This window comes from Ochlerotatus camptorhynchus, unplaced genomic scaffold (genome assembly GCF_037179485.1).
Source record: "Ochlerotatus camptorhynchus isolate MF236.1 unplaced genomic scaffold, CSIRO-AGI_Acam_v1.1 ptg000093l, whole genome shotgun sequence".
In the NCBI taxonomy this organism is placed as follows: Eukaryota; Metazoa; Arthropoda; class Insecta; order Diptera; family Culicidae; genus Ochlerotatus; species Ochlerotatus camptorhynchus.
The window spans coordinates 277,607-298,461 of NW_027040583.1; the positions used below are offsets into that span (position 1 = coordinate 277,607).

The 20,855-nt window shown below is 38.2% G+C and overlaps 1 protein-coding gene across 2 annotated transcripts in view; it reads right to left on the bottom strand.

The window, feature by feature from the left end:
* Positions 1-12,157, bottom strand: part of LOC135698661 (facilitated trehalose transporter Tret1-like) — a 37,096-nt gene extending 24,939 nt beyond the window's left edge. Inside the window, exon 1 of one of the 2 annotated variants that reach the window (XM_065218733.1) lies at positions 11,659-12,157. The gene's annotated coding sequence lies outside the window, so the exon portion shown is untranslated. Of the gene's footprint in view, positions 1-11,602 lie in introns of both variants that reach the window. The other variant, XM_065218732.1, reaches the window with a different exon arrangement.
* Between the last annotated feature and the right edge of the window lie 8,698 nt (positions 12,158-20,855).

A 20,855-nucleotide genomic window follows, 5' to 3' on the forward strand; every position in this document is an offset into this window, starting at 1 on the left:
ATGGGTCGTCATCTATGACTTGACGGTTTTAATTTATTCTGCAGTTAATAAGGTGATTGATTGGATGAGACGAAGATGGTTGATGTCAGGCACTATTTCTGAAGCTTGACAGCTCGCTTAATTGCCGATGTGACGTTGAAGAGGTGTGACCTTCGAACGAGCTTTTGCCAAATGTGGCCTTAGGTAGTCTTCTGCAAAATGTATGCTAGAAAGTATTTTTTCGTAATCACTATTTTTGAATCAAATTTAGCCCCCGCGGAGAATAGAAGAAGTTGGAATTGTACACCGTGGAATTTATAAGGTGTACCACGGGATTGGAAACTTTGCAAAAACTTTACATTTTTTGCTGAGGAATTTTTTAATTCTAGTGCATCTCAATAATCAGGATATCCCGAAACTATACTCAACAAAACAACAACATCACCGACAAACCGACATGAAACTTAAACTTAACGTTTGCTCTAAAATTTATAACAGCCCATTCAAATATGCAGCAACCCGATCTGTCTTAACCTGGGAGAGGGGACGTGCTTGTCAAATATGAACAATCGTCGCCTACCTCGCATAACTGGTTCCAAACGACAAAAAAGCTATAAGCGACGGTGGGTTGTTGAAGTGTGGAACCAAATTAACATATAGAAAATCAATGAGCGTAAACACGTGAGGCCCAGTAAATTTGTCGTCTCTTTCATTCTCCGGCTGATTAAATGGGAGAAGGAGTTTGACGTCACACTCCTTCAACCGTTTAAGCAGCGGGAGAACGAAAGAAATGACAAATTCACTGAGCCTTACATATTTACATCTTATTGATGGATTTTCAGTAGGCTGATTTGACAGCACGTCCTGCCCCAGTTCAAAACCATGGCATTGTTTTTTTTTTACTTGATAAAATAATTTGTCCAGTATGGAACCATCGAACTAACTCATAAATGTAGCACGCATGTTAGTGGCTTTGCCAACCGTTTCCCGCGTACAAGGACACAGATGTCAGTACTGTGCTTTGAGCTGAAATTTCATGTTAACTTCTATGGTCATTTATGTCAGTTTGTCGGGGATACCATTCCGAATTTCGATTCCCAGTCCGATTGAGAATATTTTTCGGTTTATTTTTTATTTGAAATTTTAATTGTGATACTGCAACATATGCTCCACAGATATTCTAATAACTTTCAACACCAGATTCAAAGCTTCCTAACATATACCTTGCAGTAATAAAAATAACTTAACGCGCATGAAAATATTGCACTGCTGCACAGACAAAAATAGGGTAATTTGACAGATGAACATGTGCAAGACAAAAACGCCAATTTTGTCACAACCACAACAGGTTTGTTGACCATTGTCATGACAACCACTACCACATACTATTTTTTCAACGTCCAAAGTTAGAGAAGTGTAAGCGAAAATCAATAATTTTCAGTCCTATTCCCTCAACTCAGTCGGTAAAGACACAGCTACAAAGCAAGATGGCAGGGTTCGATTCCCGGTCAGGTCTAAGAATTGTTTGGGTTGGAAAATGTCTCGACTTTCCTGGGCATAGAGTATGATTGTACTTATCATACAATAATACTAATGCAAAAATGGTACAGGCATCGAAAGCTCTCAATTAATAACTGTAGAAGTGCATCTAGAACAATAAGTTGAGAGCACGCAATAAGCTAATATGCGATATGCAATAAGCTTGAAATGCGAAGAAGAAGAAGAGCATATTTTGGGGGTTTTGAATCGAACTGGAGGGTGGCCTATCAGAAATTCACATTTTTTTTTAATGATGCACCCTTCTGTGACATCTAGCAGATTACGAGTTGTGTTTGTTTTGCCACTCATAAAACGATAGCCATCTCATTAAGGTACAATACCGGAGGAATATATACAGCAGCTGGACAAATAAGGTAAATGTAGGTATATATGTACTGCTAAGTTCCACATGTGGTATGACCGGTTTACGGGGAATTCGAATTCACACGATGGCGCGGTGATCGATCATTGCAGAGTTGAAGATATCCTATTTGTTTGTAGGTATTCTAGAAAAACAAGTTGGAGCCAATGCTTACTGAAACTGCACTTTTCGATGATCGTTTTTAATCGTTACTAGGTAATTTGTTACTTTGGACTCAGATAGCCTAATTAGCACGATATTACCAAACCGAAAGCAACGGATTCGATTCCCAAGCCGATCTATAACATCTTACTGGTTAGAAATTTTCTTGACTTTCCTGGACATAAAGCATCATTGTTCACACAATATAAGAATTTATGGATTATGGCATATAAATCTCTTAATTAATTACTGTGGAAGTGCTTCAAAGATCACTAAGCTGAGAGCAGGCAGGAGCTTTTGCCAGGAAGAAGAAGTTGGTAAACCTACATTTAGTTTTCAAAAATAACATATGGTAACAGGAAGTCTCTAAGATTTGGGCACATTTATTACGTACCTTGATATGTATGAAATAATCTACGCTTGTATAAGCTCATTGCTATTAATTTAAACTTAATTATGCAGCAACAAAGTGCGATGGGAAGTCGCAAACTATCATAACATGTTTAATTGTCTGCAAAATTTCTGACCCACTTAATTAGGATGCAATAGTTTACTACCATGGACGCTGGCTGCCGTGTCTTCTTCTCGTTGGCATAATGTCACAAAGCGCAATTTTCCAATTATGCACAGCATCTGAAAGCTTAAGCATGCGGAAATCGCGTTCAGCTTCGTTCGTAGACAAGCCGCGCTCATAAGTAACCGGCTCCATTAGAAATGCAAAGTAAAACGTTTAGAAAAAAATAATTACTTTCAATAATTGCGTGAACTTGCCGACTTGAATGGAAGCTCCGAGTGTCTTGTCCATGTGCAAAGATTCATCGTAACGACAGTCAACAAAACGGTATGGTTTCACAAATCTTCGAGATCACGATTAATTCCTTTGTTGGTTAGAAAAAGCACCACTCACTCGTGTATGAGTGAACTGTTGTGGATTTGAATGCCGATCGATGAGATTCATTTGCTGCATGCATGACATTGCAGCTGTGCTGGCCTTCACACTGATTCAACTAGCATATTTTTGTACACTATCACTTTCAGTACTTAATGGACGTGATGATGCAGTTTGTACGTGATTTATTTGCTGATTTGGTGAGTACTACAGCTAATCATAAAAACGGTAGTCGGTATTAATGGGAGGATGCTAATGACGATTGTTATCTGGATTGTTATATTCTGGTTGTCGGATGATAGTTGTTTTCTTTGAAAAACGAAGTTTATTAATGTATACCAAAAAAAAAACTATCTTATCAAATTTCCTGTTCATAAAAGTAGTATTTTTTGTCGTCTTTCTCGGAGCCGATTACTTTTGAATGTACCGTGTTTACACACTTAAAGTCTCATTTGTAATAAGCTGCGTGTTGTGTTAATATATGACACTGTACTTTTAATCAAAACAATCCGAAGCATTAAATCTCCTTGAACCTGTTTTGTTTAATATCTTCATGCTTACAGTGATGGTTGATAAGCAATGATTAAAGGATGAATATTTTCCAGTTTAGCTACTTAGTGGTCCGTGAAGAAGTACTTGTCACTCTAAAGCATAGTCTGTTATATAATGTTAATGCCACAGACAAACAGACATAACACTCGCAAGTTGTTCATCGAACAAGCATTTAACGGTCAATTTGAAAGTATCGTAGTTGGTAGTACCGCCACTTGTGGCGCGCATAGTCAATTCCCTTGCGTTTGACGTTTACACACTACCGCCATCTGTTCAGCGTACTACCCACCACAGTGTACTCAACAGATGGCGGTAATGTTTTAGTGACGATGTTTTACAGTGAGAAATATTCAATGTGTTATGTCTGTTTGTCTGTGTTAATGCTTTAAGTTTTGCGCAAATATATTGCTATTAATAATATCGAAGAAATCATTTTCACTAGGAAATAATGAGAAAATTTTCCACAACAGGCATCATTCATCATTCGAGAAGTATATCAAAGTGTATCTTTGTAAGATTTTGTTTAGCTTTCAATGATTTCGAATCTCCGTATTATAGAAGGGTTGGCTGTGACTAGGAAAAAAATAACTATAAAGTGCCACAGTTCTATGAATAATTAACTCAAGTACTTAAACCTGGCAAATTATTTAAGGTTTAGTATATTGACCCAAAACTGGCATTGGCCTCTGGACACCGGAGATGTTCCGGATGTTGAAAGGTGCAATTATTTTGTCATTCATAGTTTTTTTCTGCCGTTGAAAATCTGAAATACTATTTATATTTTTCTCAAAAGCTAGAGTAAATTACAAGTCTAACTGCAGGTTGATGCTTGCTTGATTTGTGGATAATTTGATTTAGCTATGTATGGAAAAGTTCCTAAGTGATTTTTCGTAGCTTAATGTCGCCGGGTTTGATCGTCAGTGGATTGTTGTGATGTAAGGGACTCAGTTGTTGAATGACAACTGATTTTGCTTACTGAGCAGAAGATCGTTCGTGCGTTCTACACTGAGGCAAAAGAACTTAAGAATTCCATAAGAACCACTTACGAATTGTAGCCACAAGAAATCGGTATGAATTTCATTGATTTGCCCTAATGAAAACTAATATCGACAAAAAATAATAAAAAGGAACATACTGGAACCACGGATCCTGTATCTAGATCAACGCTTGGGTCTGTCAACGCTTGAGACTGTCAATGCTTGGGTCTGTCAACGCTTGGGAAAATGGAATGGCTAAAGACGTATATGAGCTACCTCATGTTAGACGAAAATCTTTCATAAGTCGCGCTTATGAAATTCATATGTGTTGTTTATAAGTCGAGCATTATGAAATTCTTATGCCTATTTCCTATACATCGCAGACCTCTTAAAATTACGGAGGTGCAAGGAACACATCCTCACATCATTTGCTTACCATGCTTTAAAAGATCGCATCACATTCCAGCAAATCCAGATCTAGTTCATCCTTTCCACCAGTGCTTCGCTCTTTTGGGGCTTTTTCATTACTTTTTATCGTAGAATTCTTCTTCTTCTTCGCATTTCAAGCTTATTGCATATCGCATATTAGCTTATTGCGTGCTCTCAACTTAGTGTTCTAGATGCACTTCCACAGTTATTAATTGAGAGCTTTCGATGCCTTTACCATTTTTGCATTGGTATAATTGTGTGGCAAGTCCAATCATATTTCTATGCCCAGGGAGGTCGAAAAATTTTCCAACCCGAAAAATTCCTAGACCGGACCAGGAATTGAACCCAGCCAGCTCCAGCATGGTCTTGCTTTGTAACTGCGCCTTTACCGACTGAGCTAAGGGAGGCCCCATCGTAGAATGCTAACGTTGAATCCAGTTGAATGTTCAGTTAACCCATCGTAAAATAGATAGTTTAATGTTTAACGACAACCGTAGAGATGCAGAGAGATACCGGTCTTGTAACAACTGGTGTCGAATAAACAATCCTTCCCTTCCAGTGGACGTGGCCGGAGCCGTTACTGATCTTGAAAGTTATAATTCGTCGGGCCCAGCATTTGCACACTGTGGATGAATTGCTAAGCCCATACGGATTTTTTTTGATGTGGTCAATCGCAGAGTAGCGGCTGTAAATTATCTTCTTCATTTGGCTTTATTACGTCCTTACTGGGACTGAGTGTTCTTGAGCACTTCCACAGTTGTTAATTGAGAGCTTTCTAATCCAGTACAATGTTTGCATTACCCTACTCTATGCCCAGCGAAGTCGAGAAATTGTTCAACTCGAAAAATGTCTAGACCGGACCGGGATTCAAGCCAAGCCACCTCCAGTATGGTCTTAATAGCTGCGCCACAGACAAACAGACATAACATTTACACTTACATCTTCGCACGCTCTACCAGTCAATTAAAATAAGGATTAAGTTGGGAATGTGCCTGAATTTGTCATGGTAGCGTCACTGAAGCGTTAAGCAAGCAATCAATTTCGAACTTATCTGTGATGCCAGTTCTTTTTCAGGATTAGTAGATGACAGCTGATGAAGATTATAAGTGGTTCAAGGCATCCCACATACTAATCTGACAAATACAGATAAAAGTTGTTGAATCCATCCAAACAGCTGTACGTTTGTCATTCAGCTTGTTGTGTAATATTACGCTGTGAGATGTACACAGTATGTTGACAGCACGAGGGAAAAGCAACTAGTGAAAAAAATCTATCCGCTTTCTTTCATAACATGAGAGCATCGTATCATTTCAGTGAACCGTTTACCAAAACGAACCCTGTTGCAAACCCAACCCTTTTATTCAACATCCTGGGGGCGACCCCGGCGTAGTGGTTAGCATCCATACCTCTCATGCTAAAGTCACGAGTTCAAATCTCACCCCCGGACAAGTCACGAATGACCCAAGAGCGTTAAAGAGACTATAATAAAAAAAAAAAAAAAAAAAATTATTCAACATCCCAGTGATTTGTCGTGAAAGTGCAGAGGGTGCCTAGACGTCAACATAAGCCTACGCATTTCCAAATTGACCTGCATTTGGACGTGGCCAGCATTGGCTTTTGTAAAGAATGAGATCACCAGGATCAATGCTAGTCCCAAACATGGAATGCTGTGTGAGGACCCGACCGGATTGGTCGCATTTTTTATTAATCTTGGGCCTCGTACGTTATAGTTTGATTAAATTTGTTTTTCGCATAAGTTTTGGTCTCAATGGAAATTTGCGGCTGTGTAATTGTGGACCGGTGATCGCATTTCATATATCACGTGAACGATAATTTGATTGTATAAGCTTTTGCTAATGTTTTGTTCTCTTTTTGCTGATGCAATGATGACTGGTGTGCTCTCGCATATCTCTTTGTTACCGGATATGACCTCGACCGGGTTTATCTATTGTTCGGTTGGTGCGATGAGCCACGCTTTTGTTTACGCGAGTATGGTGTATTCGTAAAAGAAATCATGACGTGTATGAGCTTGGTCTTTGGCTGATCGCAGTGAATGACTGGAAAATGATACGAGCAAAACAAATGACATAAGGATCAAATGTAAAGGTTGATTTCTTACAACCTCTGTATTTTTTCGTACAACAAATGTAATGGCAGGTCTAACGCTAGTTTTTCCAGATGAAAGCTTCATGAGATGATTTTCAAGCCACATTGAATTTGGGAGAACAAAGTTTGATCGATAGTCTATCTAACAATTAAATTACAAAATTATTTAAAAATGCTTCCGATAACCACAAAACAGAATCTGTGCATGCGGCAAAACATTGCAAATTCTGCGTACTTTGTATGCAAATCTGTAATAGAATCTTACATTTCCCGGTTGGGTGTATGGAAGAAAATTTAATCATATCTAATTATTGTGCGGCTAGAATCGGCTGGAGTGGAATATGCGTGAAATGGTGATCGTTTTTGTCGGTTTGTCGGTAGTAATCGTGTGGGACCGGGATCCATGCACGTGGAGAATTATCTGCCTGCATTTAATTTTGTATAGTGTGAACGAGTTCCGGGTCGTTTTATGCCATTTCTGAATCAAGTGCATACAAAGGTGGTGCAATTTAAATTAATAATGTATGAATCCGCACCATTGGACATTAACCATATATAGATTTAGTGAGTTTGTTTCAGTTGAAAAACACTCTTGTAAATGTATTAACATTAATTTTGATTCCTGTTAGTTAACCGGCGGGATAACCTCGACTGCGCGTGATCTATTGTTCAGTTGTTGCGGTTAGGTAAAGTACGATAGGTTGTCCGGGATTCCGGAAAGCAGGGTTCTATGAATAATAGTTCCATTTTTTTTTTCTATTTGAGTCATTTCTATATGAAATGAAGGTAAAGCTGGTGCAATTTTATTTTATTATGTTTTACCCCGCATCATTAGACTAATAAGACGCAATTCAAAACACATTAAATGTAATACATATCATTATTGACCTCCCTCGGTAAAGACGCTATGAAGCAAGACCATGCTGGAGGCGCCTGGGTTCGGATGCCAATCCGATCTAGGAATGTTTTAGGGTTGACAAATTTCTCGATTTCCCTGGGCATAGAGTTTGATTGTACTTGGCACATAAATAGTTACAAACCGCTCATAAGCTTCAAATTCTTCATTTGTATCTGCTGCTAACAATGTTCAGCAAGTAAATGGAGCTACTGCAGCTGATGGAAATCGAAATCAAAATTCTAGCCTGAAAATTCTAACGGATTTTTTTTTATGATTTTGTCATAGGTAGCAATACCATGTAAGAAGGTCCTAAAGAAACGTGCTCAACCTTTTGGCTCAGCTCTGGTACTATCTTCGGTCGCAAGCTAATCGATGCACCCCTCGAAACATAGGAAGATCCACAAACCCCTCATTTTATCTGTCAAACTTTCATAGCGGATCAAAACAAACATAGTGTGGTACTAAAATTTCGACTAGAATGGGGTACGTCAATCGATTTGCTTGGGACCAATAGGCTATTCAAATAGTGAGCCAATTTAAAATCGTTAGTTTCCACCGGTTGGCATTACTGCCCCCAAAATGGAATTTTTACAGAATTCATCAATCGACATGATTACTGATATGTTGAAAGTTAACTCCATGTTTGATGCTATTCAAACTGGTGTTAAATTTTCTAATAACATAATCATGACTATGGAATTCAGTATTCGATTTAAAATCATTAAATATTTTGAATTGGAATGCTCGATCCCTTATTCATCTCATATCGCCGTTATAACTGAAACGTTCCTTAAACCTGATCATAAGGTTAAAAGGGATGCAAATTATTTCATTTACCGAAATGATCGTCTTGATGGTGGCGTTGCCATCATTGATCATTGACGTATCAAACACCAAATTCTTTTTTCATTTGAATCCCAACTTTTTGAAACTGTGGGAGCTTCTGTCGGAACAAAATTTGGACAACTTACGTTAATAGCTGCCTATTTGCCATTCCAATGCTTAGGACAGCAAAAGAATTTTCTCAAGGATTACCTTCAGAAACTTACCCGTCATAGGTCTAAATACTTCATTATTGGTGATTTTAATGCAAAACACCGCTCATGGAATAATGCTCAAAGCAATTCCAACAGCAATATATTATTTGATGATTGTTCTGCAGGTTATTACACTATTCAATATCCAAACATCCCAACATGCTTTTCTTCAGCAAGAAATCCCTCAACTATTGATTTGGTCTTAACTGATTCATGTCAACTTTGAGCCAACTGCTGAGTTCGATTCTGATCACCTTCCAGTAACTTTTTAAATATCCCAAGAAATAATGTCTAATCCCAACAGCCTTACTTGCAATTACCATAGAGCTGATTGGGAGCAACATAGAACATTTATGGAATATAACTTCTTTGCAAACCAAAGATGAAATTGATAATGCTCTTGAATCTCTGACTACTTCTATAGTTGAAGCAAGTGCTGCCTCAGTACCAAAATACGAGGTTAAACTCGATTCAATTATAACAGACGACGATCTTCAGGTCTTGATCTGTCTAAAAAATGTCCGTAGGAGGGAATATCAAAGAATACGCGGTACTGACATGAAATTCATCTGGTGTGTTTTGCAAAAAAAAATATACTAAAAGGCGTTTCTCTGCCCAATGAAAATAAATAAATAAATAGATAAAACGCTCAAAAACTTGCTTAGCAATTCGAGAGTTCCCATATGTTCAGTTTGGGTCTTACAAGACCTATTGAAAATCAGGTTACTCGGGATTATTTGAATATTTTATCTTGGGAAAATATGTTTGATAATTCCTGGGGGATTGAATTGCAAGATCTTTAACTAAACAGTTTCAAAATACGAAAACTCCAGGTGATGATGGAAATTTTTATATCCTCCCAAAAAAACTCCCTTGTCTTTCTTGGTAAAATTATTTAACAGATGTTTCCATTTGGCATACTTTCCAGATAAATCGAAAAATGCAAAAGTTGTTCCAATTTTGAAGCAGGATAAAAATCCAGCTGAAGCTTCTAGCTACCGTCCAATAAGTTTGCTTTCTTCAACAAGTAACCTTTTTTAAAATATAATTTTGAATAGAATGATGCTTCAATTTTTGCAGATGAGCAGTTTGGATGTGAAATACCATGGGCATTCAACATTCGTTCAAATAAATCTGAAGGCGTAACGTGGGTAGATCACCTTTTTGTGGTACGTTACGGGATGTAAGATCTACCACAGATTCCTAGTCCTGGCTACTTCAAACTAGAGGAACTGGATTTTTCAGTAATCCAAGGAACACATCTTAGTCCTTGTTACTTTTTATGCCTTGTTGATAGTGACAAGACTCGGCTTTGTCTACCGAGGATGATCTTGAAACAAGGAAAAAAATGAGTTAGTTGTCTTATCTATGTGATTCCTAATCTTCTATTCGTTGTTCCCTAGTTTGAAGTGGTTAAAACTAGAGTTCGATGCATGGTCATTATCGGTGTCATACCTTAATTTTGTTGCTAAGGAATCCAATTTTGACTGACAAAGGGGCGCGCCTTTGGAGGGTGTTTCAACGCTCCGAAGGGTATAAATAGCGGGACCTTTCAATTAGAGTCGGATCCTTGCGATAAATGCAAGAGTGGCAACTGTAAAAAAAAATCGAATACTTCATCATTTCTCAATAGTGATGGAGTAATACGACATGCACTAAACTAAGGACACGGGATATACTACAATAGATCAATTTTCTGGTCGCAGTAGTGTTTGGTCCCGAACAGAGGAAAAAAAATCTGAAGGCTGCTCATCTGGAGTTGCTCTTCTAGACATAGAAAAAGCATTCGAGAGTGTTTGGCGTAAAGGATTGATTGCTAAATTAATAAAGTTGTTTTCCACACATCTTATGAAATTAGATCAAAATTATTTAACTGACAGAACTCTGCAGGTAAAATATCAATATTCCAAATCTGAACGACTACCTAGAGCAGGAGTTCCTCAGGGGAACATTCTTCTGCGATTGATTTATTTTCGAACGCAAATAAGGTCACACTCATGTATCTATGCATTGAGTTAACTTCCACTTTCAAAATATTGCATATTTATGTCATTTTAGATCAGGTAAACAACTTCCTCAACCATCTTTCAAAGCAAATAAAACGTTTAAAAAGATTAATTCACCAAGACACGATGTACATTCGACCACAGTTGACGGCGACCCTTTAAACCGCAACACGCTTTCAATTGAAGAAGAAACCCAAAACCAGTTTAATTTCTCTTCTCCTATGCAAATTGACGAAAGAGTGCGATGTGTCAGCCCACGCCTAAGATTAGTTGCAAAAACTGCATAGTCTTTACTATAAGTTTGAGACAGCTCCGTCAGAGATTGTTGCGTTGAATTACGACCGAAGCCAAGAACTGTCGTACCTTTTGACTATTTAGATATGTTTATTGCTAATTCATTGTGATTTGATCATTCGTGACGCTATTTATTTCTATTACACTGAATCTACGAGGGAATCCCCCTCAACCTGTTTGAACCATCTTTCTTCAACTTTAACGACCCATCACATGTTTCATGTGACCACATCTACAATGGGTTACAATGTTACAATTCATTTGGTCTTATTGGAATCATTACTTCCTAACAGCTCTAGTTGTTGGTCTCGTCAGTCGTTTTTCTAGTTTTAGATATTCCTGTATGATCAAAACACTGCGCATATATAGGTACCTTCACTATCGCTGAATGTTTCTCGATCTCGCCACTCCACACACAAAAAAAATCACCTTTCCAGTTTCGCGCTTCCACCTCTATTCACGTTTAAGCAACGAACCATACAAGACACATGACATAACCAAATATTACCTGCTTCACAGAGTACAGCGCACTACTCAGGCAATCGGACAAATTATGTTGATCGCGGTTCACTAGAATAATCACTTGCCACTGAAGTTCAGCACAAGATGCATTTCATAGATCACTTCACTATCGCAACCTTGTTCAGTAGCTCCAGAATCGATTGATGCCACTATCAGAACTGTGTCGGTACCTCCACCATTATCACTATAGTTTCCTTGATGTCATTCTATGTTTTCATCAAGCAGACAAACAGATGCTTCCAAGCAACAGATAAGTACTGGTTCAGATCTACACCGACGGTGGTCGTTTTAAGGTCTCAAAATGTGTTACAATGCGCAGCCGTCCACCTTGCGCATAAGCACTTGTTCGAATTTCTAACCGCGCCGCTGTTCTCACACGATCGCGTACCAGTTGCGACTGAATGGGACGCCGGCAGGAGCAGAGAGTTTTAGAGACTTCAAAGCTCTGCAGAAATAAGCTCATCGTTGTCGGCAGAGCTGATCTCTCGCATCAACAGCAGCTATTCGGTTTACCGGTAAATGCATCGTGCTCTCGGTATGCGATGACGCGACGGAGAGAGAGAGAGAGAGATGTGTGTGTTTATTATTGGTTATAAACAAAAGCTTTCAGGTTGTCGAATATTTAGGACAAACATATCATATAATTTAGCGTTAGAGAAACTCAGTGTGTCCAATGGTTACCATAATTGTTGGATTGCCGATGTGGAAGCCCTAGAATATTTATTTTAGTTTTGTCATATTTAGTCATCGTTTTTTCGAGTTCCCAGTAGAAAATAGTAATTGGAATGTTGTATTGAAAGTGTTTTTATATCACTTCATACGTAAAGTTTACGATTTTCAGAGTTGGTTGGAATGTTATTAGACTTAAACGCTGTACAGACTGGAGAGTTATAACATGTTATAACGGTTGTCAAATAATTGCAACACAGAAACCACCATCAAGATAGCGCTATAACATGTTATAACTCCTCTGTAGTCTGAACGTACTATTAGCCAATGATTGTTTGAAGGAAATTGATGTTAAATAATTCATATTTGACGATTGACACTGTGAATCACAGCCCAAACATAAATGGAAAACTTTCTGTAGTCACCAAAACCATGATGGGCTTCTTTGGACTACATGGGCTACTTTGAACACTTTCGAACTTGTTGAATCATACGAAGTAGAATAAAGAATCTAGGGCTATGGAGTCCAGAGTCGATAAAAAGTACCGACTTTAATAAAAAAAATAGTTTTTAAACTAGATTGTCCCAAAATTTCGTCTGAGCGCCTCTTTTGGCTCATGATCCATTTTATTGAATTTAAATGCTTATCATAAAAACTAACATGAAACGTCTAGATCCAGATTTATGGTTGATTTAGATCTAACATTTCTTATTTTTAGTAAAATTCCCTAATATGTCTCAATATTTTGATTGCTATTTTAATTGAGACTGAAAAATGTTTTTTCTTGAGCATGAATAACATCAAAACAATTAAAAATTTGACCATTGAAATTATTGAAAAAGATATCCCTTTTTACATATAAAAATTGCAGAAAGTTTATTTCAATTTTGTGAACAGTTTGAAAAACTTTAGTTTGATTAGGTTTTGAAAAAGTAAACAAATTGTTAACAGTTGATACCATTTGGTTTAACATTATGGCAAATTTAATTTAAGCAATGATTTTATATATAAATTGTGACAAGCTTATTCAAAATTGTGTTAATTTTCGGTAAAAAATTGTGACCTTTTTTATTAGAAGTAACACCAAAATTTGTTTAAATGTCTGCCCATTTTCATTTGTAAATGGGATAAAAATATTAAAAGTTGTGTTTTAGTCCGACAGAAGTATAGAACATTGTGATCAGTTTCATTCGAAGTTTGGGCTAGTTTATTTTGTAAAATTTATTATTATTACTTTAACAGCGGGTGAGTTTGGTAAAGGGGATGATCAACCCGATTCGTACCTTCCTCAAAATTGTCCTTTGATCACTTTCTACTCAAAAAACTATCGGAACTATCAACTCTATACTTTCTTATCATCTATCGTATAAAACGTTTACTTTAAGTCTGATATTTGACATTAAGCATCTCCAACTATTATTATTTTTGTTTCATAGAAATTAAGACCAATATAATTAAAAATTTGACATCTGAGTTTGATATCCTTTAAAAAAAATTTCATTAACAGTTGTGGCCAATTTTTTGATAAAACACATGATCAATTTATAAGGAGTGACAGGTGCTTGTAAAATATGTATCAATTATCATTGCAATAGTTTTTATGCGATTCCATTAGAACTCAGGCCTGTCATTTATTTATTCATTTGATGTAACCTAAACTAAACATGAAAAGCAGGGTTGCTTCCACTCACTTGCTATAAAAACATATTTTTCGGAATTATGCAATCATTAAATGATAAAATGATATGATGTACTTGTAAGTAACGAGAAGAGGGTTCAAAGAATGTGTTTGACTCATAAAACCTGTCAATTTTGCTTTCAGAGCGTCACAATAAGCGATCTTATGATTCGTGAGCGTTCACTCAGAGTGAGCACTCATGAGTCGTAAAATCGCTGATTGTGACGCACTGAAAGCAGTATTGACAGATTTTATGTGTCAAACACATACTTCACGTCCTCATCTTGTAACTTACAAGTTCTAATTATCACTAGACCATCTCATGATTTCATAATTCTGAAAAACATTTTTTTATAGCAAGTGAGTAGAAGTAACCCGGATGAAAAGTACTAAAACTAAACATCAATAAGCAGGGTTACTTCCACTCACCTCGCTATAAAAAAAAGTTTTCCGAAATTATGGAATTATTGGATGCTATCTAGGGGCATCCCACTTTAAACTTTATATTTCTATTGATATACCTATAGATACCTGGGAATATTTATAAGTACTTAAGAAATACTTAAGAAATATCTAGCGATGGTTTGTTTGCTCGGTTGCTATATATTTCATTCGTTTGTTTATCTGACGTTTGGATTCAAATCTTATCTGATTTTGTGTACATTTAACATATATTATGTTGTTACCGAACGGTAACAGTTTTTTGTTGCGTATAATTGTGAGGCGATAGGAAAAGAAACAGTGTTCAGTATGCTCAGAAATTTAACGGTCAATTTGTAGTCGATAGCCATCTATACGTTTTGTGACGGGTGGCAATTGGACTGAATGAAGAGGACCACGATAGAACAGCGGATAGAGCAAAAAGCCTAACGAAAGGGTGGTGGATGAGCTATGATGAAGAGGAGAGAAGGTCAGTGAGTCTGGAGCTGTGGAACAGAGTGGATCTGGTGAAATTTGGATGGGGTTCAGAGACGTGAGGCACGTTGTAGGAGTACACTTTTGGAAGGTAGTGTGTGAAGAGCCTATAAGGCGGTGATACTGTGCATTTCGGAGATCGAGATTGCAACCTCTGGGACAGCTAACGTCCGTGGTCTCCCAGGATCTGGGATCAGTTCACACTACAGCTGCCGATAGCCACAAGGATCGGCAGCTTGACATAGACAGCGGCCGGTTTCTCTATTGCAGCAGCGTAAGTGTTTCACCTCCCGCCCGCCATTGAATCATTAAAATCATTCAATTAAAGCCTAAATTAACCCTTTTTGTAAAGCTTCTCATAATTCCGAAAACTCTCCCTACCTCGCCAGCGCCTGGAGACCCGGGATGAAAACAGGCCTTTGGTGCTCACCCCAACAACTGCCGACTGGCTTAGATCAGCAGTCAGGGATGCAGACACGTCCCCTTCAGAGACGGCGCAGAAGTCCCGCTGTCAAACAGTTGTGAGTTTCAATATTAATAGAATTAACTACACGCCACTGACCGTATCGTACGTGACTCGTTGATCCAGTCCTAGGAGGAAGCTATGCTGATGGCCTTTGGAACTTTTCGACTATTTCTCTTTTGAATGTTTCGTTCAAAATACAGATCTGGAAATGACTATCTTGTTATAAGTATAGTTTTACCGGAGGTTTTCACCCACTAGGATCTTGATCTTGTGATAATGACTACGGACATTCAAGCTGATGGGAGCTGGTATCGGAACTTGTGGCATCCGAAGAACCGGGTCTCATAGCTTCCGTTGCATTATGGGCCGCAGAAATGAACAACATTCCTATGGATTTTTCTTCAAATGATGCCCTTCTACTTGAAGCTCATAAAGTTCGCCAAGTTAGATAAGTTCAAATCGAAAAATCGGTTCAGAACAAACCGTTCCATTATTAAAATTGACTATCATAACATTCAATCCACCTGATATTTTTCTTACAGACGCTTACTTTGAACATTCCCATGTGGACATTATGGTCCTACAGGTTTCGTTTAAAGAAAATCTATTATTTCACCCTAAAAAACTAATAGTGTTGGAACCATTGCAAAAATTAGAGAAACTGTACTCCCCCTTCCGATTCTCCACTTTGTTCCACTACCTAATGCATTGCTTGTCACACATTTGTAACACCTCCCCCCACCCCCCAAAACGTGACGTACTTTATGGATGCTCCCGTAGGGGCTTGAACTAGCTTCTAGTGGATAGCTACAATGATTTTACGTCACAGATTATAAAAATATGTGGCGATATTGGGGGCATGCTCATTATATGGGTTAATGAACTGAACGATAACCTTAAAAAAATGCTCCATTTTCTAAGTTTCATTTTATTGTTTAAAAAACCATATTGTTATTTTCAAATTATTGTTATTTATAGATTCGGTGGTTCGGAAAACTATGATTAGTCTGTTAAATGTTTAGTAGTCTTGAGATTAAACAGTTTCATTGTGTTCAGCTTTTATGTCATAATACATACAGACAACAACAACATACATTCTTCCACAAATATAGAACACTTCCGTATGATGAACACGCTAGACTGACTGTACAGTAATTAAATGTTCTTTAATTGTAGGGGACTGTTCACATTTAAAGCTCTTTGGTTCCACAATCGTCTTCTAGGATTCTGATGTTAGAAAAAACGTTTTTGATCCGTAATCACCGTAACCACTGGCGGGGGGGACACCCCTCACCATCCCTCTCCAAAGGGGGAGTTTGGTAAAGAGAGATGAAAAAAGCTCGCTATTCTAATATCTATATGCAATGTTCACACTGCCGTACTCTAACGGAACTATCAACTCTATGCTTTCATCTACTCCATCTATCGTATAAAAATTACCACTACAGTCTGTTATTTGAAATTAGCATCTTCAACTATGTAAAACGCTGTAGGTTTCTTATGACTTGTTTACGTTTGGAACCAGTTATGCGAGGTAGGCGACGATTGTTCGTATTTGACAGCCACCTCTCCCCTTGCTTTGATGCCTTTCTTGTGTACTGGAAACATGTGCGCTAGCTTCCTACAGGATGGGAAAACGCCGAGGTCCACGGACCGTTGAAAAACGTGCAGCAGTGAACACAACAAACTGTCAAAGTGCGTTTTGAGGAACGCCGATGGAATTCCGTCAGGACCCGGATTGTACGACGACTTGAGTTTCGAGGAAGCCCTGGAAAACATCTCGGGATTGATATCAATTCTGCTCATGGTTTGGCTTGGTACGTAACTGACAGCCAGTCGGACATGGTCGTCACTCAGTCTCTCGTCCGTGAAGATACTAGCATTTTTTTTCCTGGGGTGAGACGTGCTGTCAAATCAGTCTACTGATCATTCTTGTATGAAATTGGTTCCAAACGTAAACAAACCCTGTAGGTTTCTTATGGCTTGTTTACGTTTGGAACTAGTTATGCGAGGTAGGCGACGATTGTTCGTCAAGGACATTGGGCTTTATCTTCAGGAACTTCTCGGACATGTATTGCCTCAAGTCACTGTATTGTTCCCTGGTGCGATCCATTCTGGAGTACTGTTCTGTGGTCTGGAGTTCACACTTTGTGAAAACCGAAAATGGAACATGTAACAAATTATGAAAGATTTTGAACGTTAATAACTCAACTGCCCCTGGTAAAGGGTGATACGGTCAAAATTTGGTCAATATCAACTTGACGTATTTCTTTCAATTTTGCATTTAAAAAACCTGAACACCCCTCATTTTGAAGGTGTGTGTGTGTAGAATGTTGCTCCTATTTTGATTTTGGAATTCACTCTTCAGTTGTCAAAATGCCGTCCAAGCAAGAAGAGCAGCGTATCAAAATTTTGCTCGCGCATCGCGAAAATCCAAGCTACTCGCACGCAAAGTTGGCAAAATCGCTAAAAGTTGCCAAATCAACCGTTACAAATGTAATTAAAGTGTTTGGGAAACGTTTGTCGACAGCCAGGAAGTCTGGATCGGGGGGAAATTGAAAACCGGAAGCCGCTGAGACGACAAAGAGAGTTGCCGGTAGTTTCAAGCGAAACCCTAACCTCTCTCTCCGAGATGCCGCAAATAAGCTGGGTGTATCGTCTACAACCGTGCATCGAGCCAAAAAACGAGCCGGACTATCGACTTACAAGAAGGTAGTGACTCCAAATCGCGATGATAAACAAAATACGACGGCCAAAGCGCGATCCCGGAGGCTGTACACGACGATGCTGACGAAGTTTGACTGCGTGGTAATGGACAACGAAACCTACGTCAAAGCCGACTACAAGCAGCTTCCGGGACAGGAGTTTTATACGGCAAAAGGAAGGGGAAAGGTAGCAGATGTTTTCAAGCACATGAAACTGTCAAAGTTCGCAAAGAAATATCTGGTTTGGCAAGCCATCTGTACCTGTGGCTTGAAAAGCAGCATTTTCATAGCTTCCGGGACTGTCAACCAAGAAATTTACGTGAAAGAGTGTTTGAATAAACGTCTGCTGCCTTTCCTGAAGAAACACGGTTGTTCCGTACTGTTTTGGCCGGATTTGGCATCTTGCCATTACGGTAAAAAGGCCATGGAGTGGTACGCCGCCAACAACGTGCAGGTGGTTCCCAAGGACAAGAACCCTCCCAACACGCCAGAGCTCCGCCCAATTGAGAAATACTGGGCTATTGTCAAGCGGAACCTAAAGAAGACCAAGAAAACTGCTAAGGGCGAGCAGCAGTTCAAGGCAAACTGGCTTTCTGCGGCGAAGAAGGTGGACAAGGTGGCTGTACAAAATCTGATGGCAGGGGTCAAGCGTAAGGCCCGGCAATTCGGATTTGGAAAAGCGGAAGCCTAACTGAATATTTTTCCTGAATTTTATACTAATTGAACTTGAAAAAGAAATTTAATTTGATTTTTTAAATAAACGATTTCACCGATTTACACGCGTTTTCCCTTGACCAAATTTTGACCGTATCACCCTTTACAATTTCAATAATTTTATCACCATTCGATCAGAAATATGGCTACGTATCGATAACAACCCGAAAAAAAATACAGTGAAATTTTCAGTGGAAACAATGCTCTAACATTAACATTTATTGTTGACAATAAAAATGATTGTTATAATGTTGTACCCTTCCTAAAACGGCAAAACTGCTACCTAGCTGTACAATGAATGTACATAATAAAATGTTGTTGCAATGGTTTTTATCGTATTTTTCATTTATTTTATTGTTAACATGATTCGATCATGAACAATAATTAACAACTCTAATACAATAAAAAATTGTTGTTAAATTAAATATTGGTGTGTTTTCACGGTGGGTTACTTCACGAACAATAAAAATAAATCTGATCGAAGCATGCAGACTATGAGAGGGTCAGCAACACTGCCAATGTAATCAAGATAGGCGATGCTCGTATGGCTCTGGCTTTGACAGTTCCAGCCAGTTTGCGTCCGCTCATCTCTTATCCTAGACTCTCTCTAAAGCTGGGTTAAGATGGTTCAATTCAGCGTTCAACTCACTTGAACTGCGAAATGAACGTCCAGAAATCTGACCGATATCGGACTTGCTCTATTCGTTGCCAAGTCAGTTGAACGCCTACGACCAGATCGGTTTGAGTTGAATTCAACTTACCTGCCTCATCTAAATCCTTAATGCAGACCTTTTCCGTGCAGTAAATAATCAAACAATAATAATAAAAAATTGTACCACTTGAAGATGTCAGGAAGGAACTCTCAGGTGGAAGCATATTTCATGGGCGATTCTCTCCAGCCGAATGCATTATCTTATCAACGACGCTCAATCACCAAGGAGACGTGACCTAGGGAGATCGAGTGGAGGGGAGTTGGCCTCCATTTCTCACAAGTTCCGGATCGAATCTCAATCCAATACCTGTAAAAAAAGGACTCACCCGTAACAGACATACCACCACCCCTTCCCTTCCCGGGGAGATGTTTTATTTTTTCGATTTATTTTTAAAGTCGATAAAGTAGATCTGTCAAGCCAACACATATACTCTAAAGTACACTGTTATTTTTTTATCAATAAATTCACCAACCAACAGTAAAATAACAATAATATATAATGTTATTTTAAAAAAAATATATGGGGAAATCACGAAAATTTCATTGTTAAGATACTTAACAATCCCCCTTTTTTATTGTAAATTTTCCATTTACCATGAAATTTACTGTTTTGTACAACATAAATCAAGGTAAATTTATTGTAGACGCAACAATATAAATCATTGTTAAGACAATAATTTTCGTCTTATTGTTACATCGTTTTTTAATCTTTTTTTGTTGTTTTTTTTTCGGGAATGCTTCCGAATGTTGATTTTCAACAAGAAACTATTGAAAAACTGGTAAATGTCCAGCATTGTCCAAAAGCGTCGAATTAACTAACAAATCCACCAATTACCTACATGCATATGCTACTTTCCCAGCACAGTCGTCAGAGAGTAGTAAGTAGACGAAACAAGTCGAAATGGCATTCGCCTCCGATCCTCGGGCGCGTGTGAATAGGGAGGATGTAATTGCGTAATATTTTGCACACTCATCGCCATATTCAGAACCACACGCTCCCAACGATCACCCAAAATGTTCTCCAGAGTTGTAATCTAGTAACCAAACTTGGAAACAGGGATACACTCAAAAAATATATCACATATGTAATGCATGAAATCCATGTGAATTTCACATAGCTTTTCAAAAAAAGATGACGACAACCTAAAGAAATCGTTTATGGAATTTCAGTTTTTCAGTTCAGTTTTTTCCTGGAAATTTTTGTTAAATAAGATAAAAAGTTTTTTCCCATACATTTTTAACCG